General features: G+C 42.7%; 1 protein-coding gene across 1 annotated transcript in view; it reads right to left on the bottom strand.

Moving 5' to 3' along the window:
* The window catches only part of LIFR (LIF receptor subunit alpha), a 53853-nt gene extending 34361 nt beyond the window's left edge, over window positions 1-19492 (bottom strand). The window contains exon 1 of the mRNA XM_059834432.1: window positions 19392-19492. The gene's annotated coding sequence lies outside the window, so the exon portion shown is untranslated. The remainder of the gene's footprint in view (window positions 1-19391) is intronic.
* Between the last annotated feature and the right edge of the window lie 2684 nt (window positions 19493-22176).

The raw sequence follows: 22176 nt of genomic DNA on the forward strand, positions 1-22176 counted from the left end.
TACCTGAAATACTCTTCGGTCCCTCACCAATCTGCACTGTGTGAGGAGAAACATAATCAAATAATCCAGAGCTGTTCACAAAGGGTCACTTCTTTCTTTTGGTCTGCAACAACCAGACTGAGGGAAAGGCCCAGGCAGCACAGGAGCCAAGACATGCTATGGTAAAGGTCAGTGTTACATCTGGAGGGAAGAAACACCCTTAAAACTTAACAGTTATTTTATTTTCACCATGTTCTCAAGCCACCTGAAGACCTCGCTAAAAACATACTAATTTAAGCTATACTACCACCACACATACTCAGTTCTTCTTTTTATATATTCCTAAACTGTAATATCCATGCTACGTAACTTGTTAAAGGCCAAATCAAGAGTAAAGTTTGACAAATCCACGTTCAGGTAAAGATGAATCAAGAACCCACCAACACATAAAATATAATAATCTCTGTGCCAAAAGTCCCCCACTGCATTTTGGTGTCTCTCAGGGTCTTCGTATCGTATTTGTCCATATTACTAATGAAAACATGGGATGTTACCTCCATGATTAAACTTTGCTCACAAACCTCTAACTTCATCAAAACCATGAAGACCACTCAGACAGACCTGGGAGTTACATTAATAAAATGACTGATTTCTATTTGCAATGTACATGTAAATTATATCTGTTTGTTTGTGAGTGCTTCTTCAAAGGCCGTTTCTGGTTTGCAGAAAAGCCCGAAATAAAAATTTCAAGTTTTACAACAAAATTAGTTGACAGTCCCCGATCAGCTAGCAGAAGCCAAGGAAAGAATAAAAAAAAGGGAAAGCACTGATCCTACCTGAAGGAGAGAAAACTGCATGGAGAAGTTAATTAAATCCCAAGCCTCTCACTTTCTAAACACATTATCTGTACAGGATTGTGCAAAACCTGTTTGGTCATGCCAGGTTTACAAGGCAGATTCAGCAACTACACGTGTGTGTGTGTGTGGTTCAAGAAAATCTTCTGGTTTTCTCCACACTCTTTCAATACATAGCTTACTGAGTAGTCGCCCTACTGCAGAAGTTTTAGGAGTAACATCATAGCAGTGAATTACAAGAAATCCGAGTCATACCAAATTCTCCTAACTCAAGCACAGTTTTAATTTCTGTTTCAGAGTCAGGCACCTAAGGGAACCTATGTACTTTCATGCAGACCATGATGAGTGTCTTGTAAACCACAATCTTTCGTAAGAAGTACAGACTCCCTGGCTCTTGTCTTCTCATACCCATTTTATAGCTTGCTGAAAAGTTGGCAATTTGAAGCTTCATGTCACATAATTAAATGCCATTAGTCAGGAGAAAAGATCCCCATGTATAGGCTTGTTTTAATTATAAAGTTACAAAACAATTGAAGTAACTTAAAAATAGGAAGTTCACTTTCTTTGGATGAAAGCTGCCTTCCATCAGTTCAAGACTAATTCAAACAAGGCATGGAGGTTTTTCCTTACCCTGGAGAGATATGAAAAGCATATTACCCACTAGGCAGATGTACTCTTAAGACGGATGGGACAACGTAAGAGTCAGAGTTACTTACTTAGGACAAGAGAGCTGAACCTTGTCAGAGGAAGGCAAAACTTTGACCAGTGCTGGCTGGAGCGTAAGCATCTTTACATTGTAAATTTTTATTTAAAAAAAACGAGATGAAGGGGGGTCAGCCTATTCTCTCCACCAGAAAGAGCAACTGCAACGAAACCATTTTTAACAGATGTCCATCTTAAAAAACATCAGCAATAGCACATCCCTTAACAATCTCATTTCCTTGGGCACTAGGAAACTTCCATGTGTGTCACTTCACCGGCATTATCATTAGTGCTCTCAATGTGCTACACAAGTATCTCTTGCTCCATTTTAAGCGTATTACTTTGTCCTATCTCCAGCAGGCAAAGAACAGTTTTTCCTCTGCCTTGCAGCAACCTCTTACATAGAAGATGACTGATACCAGGTCTCTACCAGCTCCTCCCTTAAAAATTTCGATTCTTTTCACCGTTTCCCAATCTCAGTTTCTAGATTTCTGATCATTCCTGGAACAAATATTTCTCTGTGGACCAAATCTGCTATATCCTCAGCTTTGAAAGATTTCTGCCCCCTTAGCTTTATCAAGCACAATGAAGGAACTTTTCTAAGGCAAATCTATGCGTAGTATCTGTTTACACAGCCCGTGCCATATTTGCTTTTCTTCCAACATTCAGACCTTGTTGACTCAATTTCAGCGTGTGATCCAGCCCCGGATACTACTGTATAAAGCTGCCACGTAGCTGTTTATCTAGTACTTCAGACTCCAATCTCACCCTCAAATGGACTGCAAACCTCCTGACTTAGCGTGAGTATATTTGCACAGCGAATTCATCTTAAATGCCTTGCCTGAAACGGTCTTTCACTTTTGAAATTTTAAAATACGGAAAAAGCCTCCCACAAACCTATGCTAAGGAACAACATCATGTCTGTATCCAAAAAGTATCCACATGCAAATTCATGCCATACCACCAGCAAAGGCATGGCAGGCTTCAGTATACAATTGCCCATATTTAAGAGCAGCTGCTAAAAGCAGGATTCCACAATAACTGTTGGAAGCTACAGTACATGGAGATGTCCTGACTTCTGCTCAGGGCTTTATGTTGTGCAGAGAAACTACCCTTGTGCCTGTGGTCAGAAAGAAGTCATTTTAAATTGCTTTTTATGTAGATGAGCTAAAAAAGGAACAATTAGATTCAGATTCTTAACCACTAAAACCAACCGATGGTGGCCCTTATTTAAAACAGCTCAATACCAACTGTGGACTTTTAAATTACTTTTAAAGATGTTTTGATGCATACAGTGCACTTACTGGTGATCAGATAGATAAGAGAAGGAAAGTATTCCAAGTCAATAATGTGCGCCTGGGAAAATACCTGTGGACAGCTTTCCTTCAAAACCTTCTTAGCTGTAAAGGTTAAAGGTTCTCTGACAAGCTGAGAAAATGAGGGCAGCACCAGCTATTGACAGTGACATGCTAAGACATTACCAGACTCTTTAGACTTAACCTGTCAAAGGGAAAACCAGAAGATAACTAGTACCTCTCCTACTGACTGTGTTTCGTATTACGTATTTCTTGGCTTAACTAGTTCTGCATATCTTTTTTTAAAGAATAGCTGACCAAATGCTTGATTCTCTTTAAAGGAAAAAAACCCCAGTATTTTCTTAGCCAGTTGTAACAGCTCAGTTCTCTAAGCACAGAATTTCTCCAAAGCTCCGTTCTACTTTTGATTTTTCTGGTCTCCAAATGTATATCATTGTCAAGTGCTTGGAAACCACTTTGAAAATAAACAAACAAAGCAGATGAAAAAAAAATCAAAAATCTTTCTGGCCTGCTTTCTGCCTGCAGTCTAATCTGTCAGTCACAACTCTCCAGAGTTGGTCACAACCCTCCACATTTGGTTTTAAAAAACCCTATGAATTGAGGATCAGTGGCCACACTTTTTATGACTATTTTTGTGCTCCACAAGCAGATGATACTTAAACAGGTTAAAAAGTCGGCTTATTCAAAAGGTTTAGGGAAAATGTAAGTGGAGAATACTAGATGAAACCATGAAACCAGCAAAAACATACCTATTAAAGATAATAGGAGAACTCCGTTTGTCAGTAAATTTTCTCAAGTTACAATTTATTTGTTTTTTCTCCATGGTTAAAGGTATCATCATAATAAATTACCACCAAATGGAACATTAAAAGCTCTCAAGGAAAATTATTATATAGCACACCACCAAAAAACTGTAGAGACTGATGGCAGGCTGCATTTTTGGCAATAGCGAACAGCCGTCATTCCAAATACAGCCAGGCATAAATGCAGGTGCTAAGTATGTGCCTAGATCAAAACCTTATTGCTAGAAGAAAAATTATTCTGCTTAGCAGGTGGAGAATGCTCATTTTACTTGTCTCTGCCCAAACATACTAATTTAACCTTCAAAGTGAAAGAAAACACTCCTATATCCAGATAAAAATGCATCTATCAAATTACACATCCTACTATTGCCAACAGAAAGCTTCCAAAAAAATTCCCCTATCTGAAAGTCCATGCCAGAAGTACACATTTCTGGGAAACCATGCAAATTGCCAATACAGCTGACAGTAAAGACAATGAACACAGAAACAGAAGATGAACTGGCTTTCTTTAGAACAGCTTTGCTGATCCCACAGCCTTCAGTCTTTGACTTTCAAGCTAGCTGAGTAATAAAAAACATGGAAGTAGAATTAATAAGATTTATTTGAGGGGGTTTGGCTGTTTTTCAATAGAGTACATTCTTCCACCTCCTTAAAAAAATTCCCAAAGTTGAGACAAAAATCTCTCTTTAGTAATCTAAATGCAGGCTTTCCCTCTCTGTTTTATAACATGGCAGCATTCCATGTTATAAAAGATTTGCAGGACATGAATCACTGAAACGCGTTTATAAATGAAGGCTGAATCCCATTTGGGAATCTGGCTTTCCCCAGTTTTGAAGAATTAATTTAAGAATCTGCTATTTCTCTTTCTGAAAGCTGATAAAATAATTCAAGTTGCCTATCTGCACCAAATGCACTCTCCTAATCTGCAGCGGAGGAAAAGGAAACAAAGACAGGGTGTCAAGGTATTATACGGTAAATATGCAGGAGTGCACAAGGCCACATTTTCAGTCCTTGGAGCCAAGCTTTGTTTTGCTGGGTTTTTTTCCTGTCAAGCACGCGGAGAAAAACTCCCTCCCCACTGCTTCCTCTAGCTGCCAAACAGCAGCATCCCCTCTGAGATGCTGCGGTGGCTTCTCAGCCTCGCAGCCACTCCAGGCTGATTCTGCTCTGCAAGGTGAAGTGAGATGTCGGGACGCAAGACACAAGCTCAACACAAGGACTGACACTTTCACAAATTCATTTTCAAAGCTCCTGGTCACAAGTACCATCTACAAAGACAAGCATTTTGGCAAGACATTTTACCAACAAGTGTAAAGGTGCACCCCAGCTGGAGGAAGTATTTCACCTGGCTCAGAGTCTAAGGCCCATGCGCAGCTGTACCTGCTTTCCAGTACTCCCAGTTCTTCCTTTCTGCAGATCCCAGGACTGTTAAGCGCTATGGAAATACAAATAAGCAAGCTGCAGACTGGGAGAGGTGGTGCATACTTCTAGGTAGCAATTAGCATGAGAAGCACCCTCACCTGGCAAGGAGATGAGAGAAAACTCTTTGCAAGGGATTTCCTGACTTGAGGAAGGTGATGCATGAAGACTACATACAGGACAGGGATCAGAAAGGTTTGAAGACATTTGCTCAAGAAATCCATGAAAAAGCACCAAAATTCAAGGGTGATTTTATGAAAGCATTTGGACAGCACAACACACAGAAATACACACACATAAACTGAGAGCCTTAGGACTTGCCTGTAGAAAGAAAGCAAAATATACAGAAGAAGCAGATGTCAAATAGTTTAATCACAGCAATGGACACAATTTTGAGAAGGATTTGGAAAATACAATGGAAGACTCCTACCAGTTGTGGTGTGGTCAAGTTTGGTCATGTGGACCAAAAAAAAACCCCACCAAACAAGAACAAGCCAGGTGGCTCATAGAGAGAATTTGTAAAAATATCCCTGCTGGGAGAAAAAAAAAAGAAGAGCGGTGATGATACTGAAGAGGCAGAGTAGTCAGACAGAGCAGTGGGCAGAACAAAGCAAAGAGACACTGTAGAAATCGATTTATTTTTACCACAATTAAAATTGAACTTATTAGATTACATTTTTGGGGGTTTTCAAGCTAAATACACATTTTGCTGAATTATGCCTGTTTTCAATTGAACCGTATGCTAATTTGGAAACTGTTAGTCCTACTGAAGTCATTTGCCATGCCTTGCCCAGTGTACACCACGCAAGAGTGGTCCCCAAGCCAGACGCTGCATTTGATGTTGCTAGTGGGTGATTTTCAGAAGAACAAAGACACTTTCAAAAGACGATTTGGTGTCTAGATCCTGAGTTTGGAAGCCCTTGCCCGTATCAATTAGCCACCAGGCACGTGGTTAAATACAAACACATCCATCACTACTAGGAACACAACACTGCTCTCCAGATGGTAACAACAGAAAACAAACTCTTCTGAGAAACACAGTGAATCCTAATACTACCAAAAATAGACTAAATATGTTTTGGGATATCTGGAAGCCTGTTCACGATTTATTGTTGTTACATATTAGGCAAATGTTATTATAGATTACCCCCTAAGCCTTATTAGACGTCAGAGAAGGCACGCTAGAGAGGCCTGGACTGCAGTCGAGTAAATGTTGACTTCACTCTGCAGCTATTTCCTCAGTAGGGTCTCTCCATCCAGCTGCAGAGTTCCATCAAGCTTGTAAGGACACAGTACGCTGAGACCTCACCTCCTCATTCTGTGTGAACTGAACCCGGACAGCATGTTCAAAGGTTATTGCAGGGGTAAGAGGACAGACAAAGCATTATCAGATAAGCCCGACTTCCTTAGGAAGTCAGCTCAAATTAACAAGCACAGATTCTTCTCCCGTAGAGGTGCAGATGGAAAACACCTAATCATCTGAACAAAGAACAAAGCGAAGGGGTGAAGGTTAGGGCCAAAAGAGAAATTTTGATCTTCTAGGCTATTGTGCTGTGCAGGAGAAGGAAACAGCTCGGAGTCATTTACACACTAGCATTTTAACCCATTCAAAAATTTTTTTGATACTGGCAAGTTACTACAACTGGCAACTTAACACTGCAATAAGGTGAAGGATTCAACTTATGTATTTGCGTAGATCTGACACAGCTACACACGTTTCCTGATATGCTTGAATTTGGTGACCTCATGGTCAACACACTTCCTAGAATTCTTGCGCTTCGCAACGCAGCACGGAACAAGTACACTGAGCGAAGGCACACAAGTCTGATTACTTGGTGTATATAAAAAACACCTCTTATCATGACTGGTATGGCTACTCACTATGCCTTTTCAAAGCACAGAAACAAATGTACCCAAATTTTTTGCAGTGCATAAACCTAGAATCAAATGAAAATACTCAGAGAAGGTTTCCCACTTCTCCAGTGCTTGCTGCATTTTACTGATAATGATGAAATAAAACACAAACCAAATATTCCAAAGCACATTTCCTTTTTTGGGGTACTGTTAGTCTCTCTGTAGTTCTCAAGACAGCCTATCTTCAGAGGAAAATGTGATTTGCCCCCATTAGCAATTGTGCTTTACTCAATGTGAGGTTCAAGGGCCAGAGCATGTCACTCAGACTTCACAAAGAGGGCTGTAGAAAAAAATTGCTGTTCCTCAGAAGAGACATGCTATCTACATAATTCTGTCCCTGCCGGTCCTCTTCAGCTCGTACATCCTTATGAACTAATAAACATTAAAGAAGTTGACCTTATTAATGAAAGTTTATTTTCCTTAATCTGGCAATGTCCAAAAACTTATTTTGAACTACAAGACCTTTAATCTTCTTTCCATCACAGGAAAAGCCTATTTAGTTTTATAAGAGAACACTGATAATTACTGAAGCAATTCCAAGTGGTTTTTTTTTAAACAACAGGCAATGACCTGAGGGTTGGAATCCTTCATTGTTTACAATGAAACCTGTGGTATTCAAATTATTTTTAAGGTACAATGAACCAAATCCAAAGAAAGTCTGTCTTCATGTGTACAAACAGCATATAAATAGATCAAATGCTGAAATGCGGCTTTCACATTAAATAATATATTGAGAATAACAAGCAACGGTTATGCAATAGCCTTTTAAAGTGAATGTAAGGAATGAGAGTCACTTACGAGAAATAAATTGATTTTTTAGTAATCGAGGGAATGGGCAATTCCTGAAACTATAGATCTATCTTTTCTGATAAATTCCCATTGTATTAATCTTTCTTGAGACTTTAAAAGGTCTCATGCCCTGCTGTATTTCCACTCTTAGTAAGTACCAGATGTGTCACATGAAGACATACTGCAGCATGTTATCATGTGTAGGCTACCCTTCCACTGGGGTGAGCAAATGCTTTCCTCTCTGCTGCACTCCCAAGTGGGCACTCAAGCACTGCCATTCCCCTTCCAACCTCTCCAAAGAAGGGAAGTCTACAGTATAGTATGACATTATCAGCACAAGTCTGTCCACGCGTAATTATATAGCAGTTGGCATTTATTTCTTTCACATACTGTTTTAGCTGTACCTTATTCCCCTCCAGCTTTTCATTTATATATATGCATGCATACCCTCCTTTTAAGGCGGCAAAGTGTACGAATCAATCTTAAGTACTCAGAAATAAAAATATTGACTTCTACAGTTGATATGCATCAGAGCTGGTCTCTTTCCTAATTAGCTTTCATAGACCCAAGACAGACCATTGCCAGGCTATAAAGAATAAATATTAACTCTTGCACTTGTGCCTGCATGTACACGGACACAGCTACTGGAAACTGAGACTTACTCTCTCTCCCACACGCACGCCTGCTCATGGTACTGGTGCCCTCTCATTCTCTTACTGTTCACAGTCTTCATCGGAGCCATGCACCCAAAAGACACGCAGGTACACCTAATCCAGCTGTCTGAAGCTAATACTACTCCTCTTTGTCCGCTCTGCTCCTCTTGCAAAGGCCTCCAGGTCCCTACAAGGGACTTACGGTCCATTTGTTTATCAGTTCTCATAGCAGTACAGCTATCAACCCAGTGCCTCAATGCAAACTGATTAATTCATGTTATCCTTTCTCCCTCTCTAATAGACTTCAACACCTCCAAAATACAGCTTCAGCTCAGTTTTAGTGTACTCCTCCATGTTATCCCCAGCTCTACAAACATGCAGCACTTCCTTAACTATATTGCCTTAACTGAAATAAACCACTTACTGCAATGCCAAAGGCACAAGATGTAGTTGTTTTACAATTAAATTAACAGCTGGTTTTCCATTTCAAATAATTTAGGCTGAATATTCAGTTTAGGCAGAACATTGAAAACAAAATGTATAAAAAGGTTCAAATTTTGTTTTCAATTTCTGCTAAATTACTTCAAAGCCAATTCAAATATAGACTGAGATCTCTCAGTCCACAAGACTGAAAAAGATGCTAAAAAATTCCTAAGTTTGTTCAGAGTACTCCGAATGAGAAGTTTACATCTTGTCTGTTGGTTGGATTTATCTGTCTTAGAAGGCTTCTTGATTTTCCTTGATGTAAATAAACTAGTAGCTCTTTAGCTGTTTCATGGAGGGTCTCAGAATGGAAAGTACTGCTATAAAGTACTTTGCAGGGGGATAAAACACTTAAGTGAACTCTGCACCATTAAAATAGTGCTTCAGCAAAAGCAACAAAGCAATGGTGAGCTGAACATTTTAAAATAATATGCAAGATGGCTAGGACCCGTATGTATCACTTTTATTGCTGTAAAATAAAGCAATGCTTTTCTGTCATTCCTTTTAGAACTTAGCAAAGGCAGCGAATTGGGTCCCTGTAGGTAACCCACCAGCAAGTGCTGAGACAGCAATATCTGTAAGGCTAACGGTGCCACATCTCATTTAAAACTGAAAGCAGCTCATAGAAAATTGAGACTGCTACTAACAGAACATAGAGTGAGTCAACTGAACAAGTCTCTCCTGACCTGATTCACACTTAGAGTAAGAATACAGAACAGAAATTTTCAAAGCCACAACTGCACTTCATCTCACAGCTTCACATCATTTTCACGTGACCGTCACTACATCACCTGTAACTTGCATCGGCCTCTTCTCCCTCAATCCTCCCCTGAAAGCAAGATTATTCTCCTGAAGATCTCTTTTTTTTTTTTTTCTTTCTTTTCTCAAGGGTGACTATAAAAAAGGGCTGTGGAGAGGGAAAAACAACCTTGGATTTTACACACACAAGGCACTCCAACTTTGCTATCTCTGTTTAACAGGGTTCTTCCTTCCTGCCATTATTAGTAAATCTCACAGTTTACTTCTCTCAGTATTGAGCTGATGTACAAAAGAAGAAGGATTTCTTACTTACTAGCTTCTGTCATCAATAAATCCTGTATACCTACACACTGGCATGGAAAAATCTCTTCCTGTGGAAGGCTGTTCATCACATTTTTCATGCATTGTTGCTAATATGTTTAACTTTTTTGTTTCACAACTCAGCAATGAAGCAGCTATTGTTTCCAAACTGCTGAGCAAGTCCAACTGTGGGAACGAGAGACGTGCGACAATTCTCAATGGTCTTTCTGGTGGCTGCAGATTGAGGTGCCCAGGCACGGGGGGAGAAGGCGGGGGCGAGGGGAAACCTAACTGCAGAGAAGAGAGAGTTAAATGGACAACTAACCTTTTGGTGCAGTTGTATGAATGACATGTTCTGCTTCAGTTTATTTTTAGTTTCTATTACAGTATTTTATTCCATAGGAAAATTTCTGCTCTTTATGCATCCAATCAGGTCCATCCAGATATATAGTGTATGATTCAAAAGGCCACGCATGTTCTTATAAGCTTACCTGTCTAAATCCAGAGACCAGCAAAACCTCTAACATAAATTTCATGGTATGAAACACCGATGCCTCACTTTTTCTTCCTTTTGTGAAACGCTCTTCTACAAAAGCTTGTGCCGATTTCACCGCAAAGCAAGTCATTAGAACCCACACAGCATTTAAAAATAACACACCCTCAAACATCTTTGGAGAGTACTCTGCTTTTCCCATGTCTGCAGTCTTCCATATTAAAGAGCTATACACTGGAGCGGTACAAGGATCATATTTGCAAAACATATTCAGATGACAATGCATATGACTCAGGGACATAAATATTTGACTTTAAAATAATATCTACAGAAAGTCTTTGTAAGCTATGGTAGAAGAGATTAAAAAGATCAGCAGTACATATATGTATTAGGAATACAAGTGACATGTGTATTTTTTTTCCAAATCAGAAAATTGAAAAAAAAAACCCCAAAACCAAAACCAATTTACTATCATTAAACATGGTAAAAATTAATGCACTTTACTTTAAAAGAAGCAATCAACTAGAAGCAATTATTACCAATACTTGTTAAATTCTTATTAAAGTGATCAGTTCATCAAATATCTGGGTTTAGATTGCAGCATCATATTCATCTTAATTCTCCAGTCCCATGAAACAAGCAGTTAAATGCTATCAGAGATCACCTGTGCCTTCTGATGAGAAGGTATTTCAAAGCCATGGTGTGTTCTTGTGACTAACTACCTGCTGATTTATGCAAGATAAGAAGCCTCAGTAACCACATATATACACATACTGCTCCTGAACTTGCAAACTCAGAAGTATATGACTAATTCCATCTTGTGAATAAAGGTATGCATAAACTTACATTTGCACTGTTGGCAGGAGCCCAGCTGCAGGACCTTGTGACAGGCTCAGTCCTTAGTCCTCAGTATGGGAGAGCTGAATGCTTAACTGGGCAGTTACATTAGGTACCTGATGTTAAGATTCACATATAATCCACCGGGAAGAATGCTACACTACAGGATCACTCAGAAAAGATGTGGAATTATAAATATACCTTCTGTGTGTAAGTGTGTAGAGAGGAAAATTAACACTATTTTGCTGAAAGGCTGTTAGTGACCTAATTCTAAGGGCAGCAATTGTAATGCTGAGTGCTTGCTCCCATTTCTGTCTGCAGTAATCACTGCCCAAAATCTAACCCAGAGTTACCTACTGATTAGCAAGCAAGCATACAGCAGGGCAAAAGGATAATAAACAAGAATCCATTGTTTCCAAGGATACATTCTTCGCATATTAACACCAGCTGCACCACTCGTTAGTTAAAATATGGGGAAGCAACTGGAAAACGTTCAATTTTCAAAGTATCAGTTATCACAGCTCAAGCAAATAAATACATAAAAGTCACTGAAAATAAAAGTCCTCACAACGTATTCTGTACGGATGAGACTACCTTACAAAAGCACTTGATCCAACAGCACAGAAGAAAAACAAGCCATTCATTAGCAGTGGAAATGGTTTAATCCAGCAAAAAGTTGATTTATACACAGAATCGAATGATTACTTAGAGCAGTTCTGGTCTGAGAGATCATCTGTTGTTGCAAAGCCTAAAACAATGCAAGTATTTAGTTCAACAAGGTTACTTGATCACAGTTCTCTATTACCTACACAGAGAAAGGATTTAAACATAACACACAAAATATGAGATAAGAGAGTCAATGCCATGTAGTAGACCTCCACTGAAAAGTTCACATTGTGAAAAGTAAAGCTAATTAAGTATTTGCAAAGCTCTTCAAGGATGGGTTGAACTGATTGAAACAAAAAATAAGATTGGATGCATTCCTAAAAAAATTCTAAATATGGGCTCAACACAAGTCTTCCCAGATTAAAGTCTTCGGTTCACATTACACTAGCGTCAGACTAGATTAGCATAAATCTTGCACAGATCTCACATTAACAAGCGTTTTAATGGTGAAGGAAAACGATATACAGGGGACAAACTACAGATTTTGAGGTAAGATTTTAAATTGGGGTCACATAACAGCTTGCTGGATTTACATCCAGACTGACCCTGTCATTTGAAACATGAGGCAACATTTGGTCAAAAATATCTTCTTTCAAAAACTTCCTAGCATTTTGAAAAAGAAACAGGCCAATCACATTTAATTTAGAGGAGAAGGCTGTTCTATATTGGGAATTGTGACAATGCTGTTCTAGCACATGAATTATGAGTTACGTGCCTGGAGACCTGTACACTAAAGACTTCTCATAGCCATGACCTTTGGAAGAGTATGGAGCAGAGGGAAGGAGGGGAAAAGGAAGAGGAACAGGTAAACTCTAGGGAACAGATATTATTATCCTCAGAACCAGCAGAAACCCTAGTAAAAGTAAAAGAGTTTGACTTTTATGTCCACCTCACACACACAGTACTTCAGTCCTTGTTGCACATAACTCAAGACAACACTGAAGTCTACAATATAAATAAATCACATTTTTGTTCTGTTTTTTCTCTCTCTCCTCCTCTCTCTCTCTGCCTAGGATTAAACATTAAAAGCTTATCTCCTTGGTTTTAGCTCCAGAACAGCTGTAAAACCTCCGAGGTCAAACCATCTCTTTTGCCGCAAGCGCTGAACTTGATCCAAAACATGAAATATTGTGAAAATTAGTTGTAGTTGAAATACTTATAACTTATATTCACCTTTGGGCTTCAGAGTCTGCAGAAGCCCCACCTGTAATCCTAACCACTGTAATTTTTTTCTGAAGTTCATTTGATTTAAGCAGCATTTTTGCCCTGCAGTATTATTAAGACCAATTATTTGAGAAAGCTATTTCGAAGCTCTGTCCTCACTGATTTTACAGTTAAGAGAGGCCATTAGATCACCCAGTTCAAGAAGGGCAAATACGTGGTCAGCCATACAAACAGGGTTACATCATGTGATGAGCAGCTTCTGGGTGACCATGTATTTGGAAGGGAGAAGGGCTGCCAGGCTAAGGCAGATACCACCAGAGAGCCCTGAAAGGCAACTGCCTGCCCCAGCCAGCCCCATGCTGAGCAGAGCCATGCCTTGTCTCCCACCTGTCCAAATCTCCCTCTCCTCTGGGCTCTCCAAGATATGTGGGATGTGCTGCGCAACTCTCAAACATGCAAGTAATTTGAAATGCAGCTTGTAAAGTTACAGAAAGCATGAATATCAGAGGTTCTCAAACCACCCTGGTGGACTCCAATGTGGAGGTATCTTCAACCCCAGCCTAAATGCTGCAGACGGGCTCACCTTCGCACTGTTTGGGACCAACATGTCCAAGTCTGAACTAGATCACTTTGCAGCAAGTGGCCCAGGTCACCATCTGGCTCCAAACCAGCTTTTTCTGTGTTTCTACATTCAAAGTGCTTGAAATGAAGAGAAAGTAGTTTTTAAACCTTTAGGCTGAAATGTGTGGCGTGTCCAAGGGCACAGCGTGGGGGGCATTCGAGGGCATAAAGCCAGCTGGGATAGAGCTGGCTTGCTCTGCTCACCATGCTAGCCAAGCTTGCCACAGGCCACATCCACACCATCCAGAATAAATGTTTAACCATGCTATCTAGTCAACTGAGCCTGTATTTCCTCTTGCAGAGAAGTAATTGATTTATCCAGGGAGCAAAACTAGTTTAGATGAATGGCTGAGGCCCAGAAGTAAAACATGGACCATTTCTGGGCCAGACTGACAATGTAAACCACCTTCAACCACCCCTGTTACTTGTACTTTTATTATACCTTTAAGCAACTTGTGCAAGAATGACAAAATTATGCAAGCATAAACAGCATTCCAGCATACTCTTCAGACAGTGTTTACCACCTAAAGAAATCATACAAATACATTGTTTTATTTAAATTTCATTGTTATGCACTGCAAACTACCAGGCTACCTTGATATGAAGCTATGAAGGTTCAGTCAATATTACAAAGCTATTACCAGTGCGGCTATAGGTACACAGCAAGCACAAATATATACCTCTATTTTAGGAATATATGTATGTTCCAAGAGAAAAGTGCTTTTGACTGATGATCAAAATGAAGTAAGCTACACTGGCAGAGAACAGCAGTATAATGTTGCTCATCAATACAGAAGCATCCCCAAAAAAATCAAAATGCCACAGTAATTCTCTAACCAATGTTACTGTATCAGTGAAACTATCTGGCTGGCGAGGAAAATGCTGCAGCGTAAAAGCAACCCAAAGAAAGCACTAATTTATCTACTTAAGACTTCAGGAAATTTCAGGAGGCCAAGGCTGGCTGAAAGGCTGTGCTTTTTGGTTTTGCAGGAAGCTGCCCCTGAATTGCTGGGTTTACAGGTGAGAAAGGAGACTGCTCCCTGACAACACGTGGCCCAGGAGAGGGGGAAGCCATCCTGCTCCCAAGAGCTCCTCTAATACCAAGCTGGCAACACAGGTTGTGTATCCTCTGCTGTGGGCTGTGCTGTGGGACTGCTTTTTGGCAGGGTAGGAAGTGAGGCAGAAGGAGCAAGGAATTGCTACAGTGCTGTCCTTGTTTCCATGACACGTGCTTTTATAACTTGTGCTCCCTGAGGTAAAAGGCATAATTTGGACTCAACAGCTGACAACTCAGCAGTTCTCTGCCTGTGGGATAAGGGAAAGCTGCTTCTGTTGTAGCAACAGTCTTTGACCTCACTCCAATGCCAGCTCCAGACAGTGCATGGAAGGGAGGGGAGACATATGCCCTTCAAAACCTTACACCCTGACCAGCATTCATACCAATGGGTTAGGAGTTATTTTTAGCTTAAGCACTTACTGCTTGCAGTGAAACCTGCTACTAGGCATGATTCCAAAGGGAAAGGCAGACAGCAGCGAAGTGGCAAAAGCCCCCTGCTCAGAGTTTCTGGTGCTTGCAGGAAGATGCACAGCAGGAGGGCTCCCACAGTCTGCAAATTTAGGGATTGCAAATTTTCCAGGGGAGGGAGGACAGCAATGATCAGCAAAAAACTGATGGTGCATAGGAAAATATCCAGTCCCTGGATATTCTTCTCAGTGTCAGATCAGAACCTCCAGGTATCATTCATTCTAATTACCATCTGATAGTTTGTAAGTCAGTAAGCAAGCCAGGCAAAAAACACGGAACCTCTGCGTTTGCTAGTGATCAGTATCCTAGCTGCTCCTCCACCCTCCAAAGGTAGGTAAGAAAACAGCTCTGGCCATCTAGGAATTTATATAGCCCCCACCATTGCTGTGCTAATGACTCTGGAAGAGATCCATGAGATTCCAGATGATCCCTGAAGACATTTAAGCACCTATAAAAAATGAACTTTTGATGCTTAAACCTAAAAGAAACATGTTCCACTTATCAACAGCTAAGTATTAGTGGGGGAGGAAAAAAAAAAAGGCAGAAGGAAGAGAGAGGTGATGATAAATTTTGTAGGCATCAGCATGCACAGATGCAGTCTCATCTTTGACAGGGCCACAACACTTGCCTGATGCTTGGACGCTCAAGATTCACAAAGCAATTAATTCCCTGCCAGTGTCTGCGGATAAAATGTGCGCAGGACTGCAGAACCAGGTTCCCCAGAAAAAGCAGAAGCCATTGCTTTTGTTTAAAGACATAGTCAGAAAAAGAAAGCAGCAGTGGTGCTCCTTTTTCTAAGGCAGCCCAGCCACTGCAGCACTTGCTGGGGTATGGAAAACACCTCTGACCACCCCAGAGGCTACTGGAAGTAACAGACGAGTCAGGATGGAGACTTCTCCAGCCTTTCTGTAGATGGCATTTCTCTCTGCAGCTTAAGTAACCACTGACCTGGAGCAGGACTCCCTGTCCTTGTGAGTGGGCACTCACTGGAAGCGAGGGACCACGGGCTCCAGGTCCTGCTCCCAAGGATTTTTTACATCTTTTACATTAAACTGTTTATGGAATGAAATACATCAACCAGCTTTGGGGCATAGAGCACAAATCACCTCTCAAGCCTTATCTACAAGTAATTTATTTTTCTTATTTTTAGACAGAAATTTCATGCCTAACAGTCAAAAAGAAGTCATAACTAAATCTCAGGGGAAAAGACGCACCAAAACATAATCATTTCAACTAATTCTAGCTAATTACGGTAGCAGGAGTAAAATTTACTTCCATAGCTGTTCTCCTTGTCTCCCTGCACGTGAATCAATGTCTAACTCAGAGCAACAGCATCACCTCTCAAAAAGCCACCAGTATCTCGTATGAGTTCTCAATCCTTCCACCTATGCGAGTATTTTTAAAGCTCCCTTTTCTACTACTTTTCTTCCCTTTCTACCTTTTTTCCTACTGCTAATTAACATCCCTTCACTTGAATCATCTCTGTATTTCAACATCAGTCTGAATCTAAGATTCCAGTGTTTCCATTATAACTGTGTCCTAGATCAATACGTATTATTGAAAACGGAATTAAACTAACTCCAAGAAGTTTCCTGAGTTCTTTTTTCTGTTTTCCCTTCCATTATCCAAAAGCTGCCTTCAACAGTTCAAATAAGCTCATTACAAGATAATATAAACTATCATTTAAAACTGTATCAGATAATTTTTGTTTTCATCCAACAAATGTACCAACACAACAGGAACTGCTGAATTTAGCATCCTCTGCATTCCTCTGAGCACTAGCACACAGTATAAGTGGAAAAGAACTTCATTAACCTGGTCACATCACCTATTGGGTCATCTGCAGAAAAACATAATCCATCTGCATCAGCCTTGTGATGCACTGCACTCTGCAAGATAGAGTCAGTATTTATAAACATCTAGACTGTTTAAGACTGCCAGACACTTTCTTCTGGAGGTACTGTTTCATCTTTCAGGTGGAACTCTTACTAACGTACCGAGTTTAAATAAATCGTCTCAATAAGGCACAAAAATTGCTGTCAGTCACGCCCTGGATTAAACAATCTAATATTCATGCTCTAAGAGAGCTGTTTCTGATATATTTACAGACGGTTCTAGTATTACCTATGGATATTAATAAATTCAGGGGTTTCTTGAACGTTTACTAATGCCCTGAGCTGCACAATGTTGAAACCGATTGGACCTTATAGACATAGGTCGTAACTCATCGAGCACTTGAAAATTAAAGACCCATTAATTCCGTGCTGAAGTGGCAGCAGCAGCTTTGCCACCTGTGAAAATAAGTTACTCTCTCTTTCTTGGAGAGCATCTCCACCCATATGGCTGTTCCCATGTATTCCTGACTTGCCTTTGGCAAGCCTGTGAGCATGCCCTCACCTAAAGGTTAAGTCTCTCCCTTTCCTCAGCACACCTGTAAAGGGATTTTGCACAATCTAACTCATAGATAGCGCTTGCCACTGGTTGCTCTAAGTGACTAAGGTGGTATGTTTGGAGCGTGCACAATGGAAACTGTTATCACTTAATAACGCTGATAAAAGTTTGAATAGGTGAAACAGTGATAAGATGAAAGGATGTGAAGACTAAGTAAACAGAAAGCAAAATCAAACAAAATCAGGTGATCTACTGACTGCCTAAAAGCTATACTCCAAACCAGCTCCAAGTCAGTGATTTTCAAGCTTTCCATTTGTGGACTTCTGCAACATTTTCCAGTTCAGATACATAGCCCTGCAGCCTACCGACACTAGGCTATCTTTCCTTAGTAGCCTCAGCAGACCTCTCAGAAGTAACCTGCAGACCCCTATCCAGCTCGTGACAGGCAACCCATGCTGAGCAATACCAACCATCTGCAGACATGGCTTGTTCTGTGGATCCACTCCCTTCATATGCTTCTGTCTTTTCTACGTCCTAATCCTTCCCCTCATCAAACATAATTTTTGTTTTGATCTTGATTCATATTGGGGCCAAATCGAGGAGACTTCTGTGCACATGCTTACCTTTGTCTACAAAAACATACAGAAATTAAAGCTTATCTTTATCACCAAAACCATACAGCATACAATGGTTGAGAAGTTAAGGACAAGCACAGACTTCTTGCAGATCAAGGCATTCATGCATTCTTCCCTACAGGATGTGCAAAGCTTTTATATAAAGCATATGTGCACTGATGGATCTACATTAAAAAACATACTGTCTCAGCTGGCATTGCCACATGCTGATTTGAGAGGGAACATGGCATGACATGGACTTTAATCTTCCCCACAGCTACTAGACCTGCTAAGTCTGATTAACAGTCTGGATTCATGCTGTGAAGTCAAACTAAGGGTGTAAGAAGAATTTGAAGAATTCTTTTACAGTAAGAAAAAAAGGCAGAACGGACTTCCAGGTGAGATGTCAAAGGCAAGTCACATTGCCTTGCTTAGGTAACAAGCTGGGTTTCAAATACAGCAGAAAGCTACCCAACGCCCATGCTTCCCCGAAAAGAATTTGAGAGGACATGGCCAGCTTGATTATGGAATATGAATATTTGACTGTTTTTGCAATGGAGATTGTAAGTGTGAAAGTCTGTGGAAAACAATCAAAGTGAAAATTCCTACACACCAGCTCACAGCCCAGGTCTCCCTGGCGCTAGGTGATTATAGTACCTACCCAAAGCTTTACTCCCATTTACAGCAAAGTTCCCAGGCATCCACCACCGATGACAATTAAAAAACCAAACAGACCACGCATATCACCAATTCCTACCGAAGCAACACACAGCATGCCAGCACAATATGCCGAGTTCAAATTTACTTACACACCTTGAATTTTAACAAGCGAATGACATTCTTTCCAGAACTGCCTCAGCGGCTTAGAGACATCTTTTTTAAACCCAATCTCTAAACACATTAGAAATTCAGTCACTCAAAATAGACACAGCAAGCTGCCACTGCGCCGGTGTCCCTCTACAGCCAGCGTGCGGCGAGGCGTGCAGCACGTCTGGATGCTCCCCAACTGCAGCAGGGGCTCCGGATTCCCCTCCTAAGCTCCCCTTTTTCGGGTGCTACCTCTTTAAAAATGTTTTAAAAGCACAAAAAGAGGCATAAATATTATTTACCCGCTCGTCGGTCCTTGAACCAACCAACCTGCCGGCCAGCAGAATGAGCTGTTGACAAAACACAGCCTCTATTGAAGCCGCAGGCTCCGGGCAGCGGCAGAGAGCAGCCGCCGGTCTCTCCCCCGTGCCCCCGGGGGAGGCTGCCGCCGCCTGCGCCCGCACCGGCTGCGACCCCCGCCGCGCCCCCGCAGCCGCCGCCACCTGTCCCCCGCCCCCGGCCGAGCCGCGACCCGCACCGCCCGCGCCAGCAGGAAAGCAGGGAAGCGGGCGGGGGGCTTGGAAACCCCGCCGCGGCCCCGCCGGGTCCTGGCTGGGCTGTCAAGCCCCCCCTTCGCCCCGCCTCGCCGGCACCTCCCCGGGGCGGGCAGAGGGAGGGATGGAGGGGGCATCTACCATCGCGCCCCGCGGGCCACCCCCCTCCCAGGTGCGAGCGGGGCCCCTCCGCGGGGCCGCCGCCGGGAGAAGCCGCCCGGCCCGGGGCCCGGCACTCACCCGCCGCCGCCTCGCCGTGCCCTGCGGCAGCCTCATGCCGCGGGGGGTGCGCGGGGCTGCCCGCGGCGCGGTCCCGGGCGGCCCAGCTCCGGCGGGCAGCAGTGCGCAGCGCCGACAGGAAGGAGGGATGCAGCCGGGGCGGGAGCGAGGGATGGAGGAGAGGGGCTGGCGGGCTGCCTGCGGGAGGAGCCTGCGCCGCGCACCGCCCGGCGCCGCCGCCACCCCCGGCCCTGCCCCCGGGGCACCGCCGCCTCCCGCCGCCCGGCCCGGCCCGGCCCGGCCCCGCTGCTGGGGCCGCGCGCGGCGCGGGGCGCGCCGCCGGTAATGCTGGTTTTATCGGGCCGAAACTACCTAGGATCTCAGGCTGGCCTCCGCCTTCAGTGGTGTTGCCGGCGTGTAGTCGGGACTGAGTGGTTACAGAGAGTTCGGTGGCGGCCGTTCCGCTGGGTCCCCGGCGGGCTGTTACGAGCGCGCTGCGGGGTGGGTGAAGTCACGGGTCGGATCTGACCGTTTCAGGTTCTCTCCGTGACTCGGTCAAATACCCGTCGTAGAAAAGTATCTTGAGAAACTCCGATGCTGCCCGCCCTCCAGGGTTTGAAGCGGTGGGCCTGGCCCTCCAAACCCAGGAGATTCTTGACTCTCTGTATTTGCCTCTAGTTTTTGAGGTCTGGGACTTGACCTCCAACATTTCTTGGAAGCCGCAACAGCTACATGCCAGCCTCTCTTTTAAATTAAAGTTGAAATCCTCACAATCCCACAGTCTCAAGAGTCAGACAATTAAAAAAATACATACCACGAGGCCCATAAAATCTGAAGAGTTGGCAAGCCTGCGGCTCCTCTCTTGTCCCCCAATAAACCACAGCAGAACGGGGAGAAAAAGTAACTGCTCTCTTCCCCCTGCATTTTTCCCTGCCTACATTTTCCTACAGAGGTTTTCCAAGTTGCTGTAGGTTGTTTTTCTTAGAACCTAGGTGATCAAGAACTGCAGGTACTTGTATGGAGGTCCTGGGCCAGACCTGTGTCCCATCTTGGCTAAGTATTTCAGGTCCTCAAAGCCAGAGTCTTCTGCCATGCTGCACATTCCCTGCTCAGGCTAAGTGAACGCAGGCTATTTTGTCGAGAAGAAATCTTCCACTGCTTCTTCCCCTTTCCAGTGTTTTGGCTTGTGCAAAGAGAATTGACGCTTCAGTGGGCCAGCAAGAGATGCGTGAACCTTGCGGTTAGGTCACGCATCTGAACATGACTTCGGACCTCTTCTGGCTCAAGAGCATGCTTGACTTCAGGCCTTGTATCCTGAGACAGTTGTCTATCCGTTGACCTGTGTCACCTTCTCAAGAGGAGGGATTGAGTCTCCTTATATGCTTACCATTCTTGGGAAAGAAGGGGTTTTTTCAGACAGCATTTGGAGAGAAGCCCTGGGCTGTGAATCCCAAGCAGAAGATGATGAATTCTCCCGATGCACATTAAAACATTCATAACTCCAAGGACAGACAGACTTTAAGAGAGTTCTCTTAGGGGGTCTTCTATCTAGTAAGTTTAAGCAGTTACCTTTCCAGCACATCAGTCAGCTCTGCACAGTCCCAAATCTCTCCCCACTGGGGAGGTCTGCTACATGGCTAATTCTGTGGTCTAGACTTCACTCCAGGCACCAAGAGGTTTGGTACGTCAGCTCCCTAAGACCGTTTTTGCATTTAGTTCCCCGTTCCCACTCTAGCCCAGAAGCCCTCCTGCCCTCTTTCCATGCAACAGCAGCCAAATCACAATGAAACTGGGAATAGCCATAGCACCAGAAGGCTTGGGATGAAGGTGGCCATTTCATTGTACATGGCCCATCCAAGGGAGGACTGCCTCTGCCTTTCTGTGTTTCCAGACCTCATTAATTGGATCCTGGTGCCCTCCCTAGCCTCTGCATCCAAGGTTCAGAAGGATGCAGCTGCGCCTATGCCGTGGATGACAGACACACAAATGCAAGTTTCCATCCACGGAAGTGACACAAGAACTTTCTTTCAAAGGCACTGAAAATGTTAAATTAAATTGTACCACCTTTCTTTTCTGCAGCTCATGTTCTTCCACCTTTAGTAAAGGCTCACAGGCATCTCACTTGTCTGGAAGCCCTGTACCATGTACATGGTACCATGTGTACCATGAGTAATTGCGGAAGATCTGGCTTATTTGACGAAATCAAGCAATAGTAAGTTTTACTGTTTTCTCTTTTTAATTAGCAAGGCAACTTCCTTGTAATTCACGGACATTCCATACAGGAACTGGAAAAGAGGTTTGGGGTTGGGTTTTT

The sequence above is a fragment of the Gavia stellata genome, chromosome Z (assembly GCF_030936135.1).
Source record: "Gavia stellata isolate bGavSte3 chromosome Z, bGavSte3.hap2, whole genome shotgun sequence".
NCBI lineage: Eukaryota > Metazoa > Chordata > Aves > Gaviiformes > Gaviidae > Gavia > Gavia stellata.